This window comes from Schistocerca cancellata, chromosome 1, assembly GCF_023864275.1.
Source record: "Schistocerca cancellata isolate TAMUIC-IGC-003103 chromosome 1, iqSchCanc2.1, whole genome shotgun sequence".
In the NCBI taxonomy this organism is placed as follows: Eukaryota; Metazoa; Arthropoda; class Insecta; order Orthoptera; family Acrididae; genus Schistocerca; species Schistocerca cancellata.
Genome location: NC_064626.1, coordinates 250,169,808 through 250,171,077, shown reverse-complemented (window position 1 = coordinate 250,171,077; position 1,270 = coordinate 250,169,808). Strand labels below are relative to the sequence as shown.

At 44.9% G+C, this 1,270-nt stretch overlaps 1 non-coding gene across 1 annotated transcript; it reads left to right on the top strand.

Moving 5' to 3' along the window:
- Nucleotides 1-528: 528 nt before the first annotated feature.
- Trnaa-cgc (transfer RNA alanine (anticodon CGC)) lies at nucleotides 529-601 on the top strand. The gene has a single exon. It is a non-coding gene; the product is annotated as a tRNA-Ala (tRNA).
- The last annotated feature ends 669 nt before the right edge of the window (nucleotides 602-1,270 follow it).

The window sequence follows — 1,270 nt, the reverse complement described above, 5'->3', positions numbered from 1 at the left end:
CGTTTATTTCCTCTTTACACTGTTGTTTCGTAGAAGCTGTGTTTCCCTCTATGTATATCTACTAAGCACGTTTCTTTTCTTCGACTGCTTTTGAGACACCTTTGTTCCAAACTCTTAATCCCCTATCATTTATCCTCTTTTCTTTTTTAGCAGTAACTCAATTGCGGCCTGTTCAATACATAGTTATTTTACCATCTGTTTCAACATATAATTTATATCTGTCTGGCTTCGATCACGATGAAGTCCATTTGGGTATAGATGTTTTATGCTCTCATCCTATAACAGGTAGTCTTTAAACCATCTTCCCTTGTTTTCTGTCTGAAAATCATACTCGGATGGCGTGAATGGCTGTGTTGTGATCGTGGAGAGCAGGAATCCATCCGTCCATTGTCGTCATTTTGAGTTATCACACGCAGTCCTCTGGAATAACGTGTCATTGTTTACCGATATGGTTCAGTGCAATTACTGTGTAATTTCCTGCGTATATCTTTGGGACACGGAAGACGTGACAGAGTGATAAAAACACCGAGCGAGGTGGCGCAGTGGTTAGCACACTGGACTCGCATTCGGGAGGACGACGGTTCAATCCCGTCTCCTGCCATCCTGATTTAGGTTTTCCGTGATTTCCCTAAATCGCTTCAGGCAAATGCCGGGATGGTTCCTTTGAAAGGGCACGGCCGATTTCATTCCCCATCCTTCCCTCACCCGAGCTTGCGCTCCGTCTCTAATGACCTCGTTGTCGACGGGACGTTAAACACTAATCTCCTCCTCCCCCCCCCCCCCAGAGTGATAAAAACGAGGATCTGTCTTTGGTACAAAGGCATTTTGTGAATTGTCGTATTTCGTATGGGTATCTAGAAACAGTTTTCTCAGAATGTAAATGCAGAGTTTGTACCGAAAGATCGCGTCTTATCTAATTTCATCGGCGTGTGTCACCGCTCACGATTAAAAATCACTTCAGTGTGGGACAGGAATTGTTGGAACAATGGTCCATTCTCACCTCTTCCATTTTGGACAACCTGAATGTCGTTGCATCGTATAGAGTTTTCAGGGGAATACTTGGGCGAGACACTTTTCCTCGCTGAAACCTGCGTAGTAGCCACATAGCAGTGGGTGAGCAGAAGCTGACAGTAATGCTGTGTTGTCAGACGAATCACTTAATTTCACCCAGGGCCCAAGAAACACGCCACGAAAACTGCACAACGTACTGGGGTGACAAGTCATGGGACAGCGATATGCAGATATGCAGATGGTGGTAATAGGAGCTAGA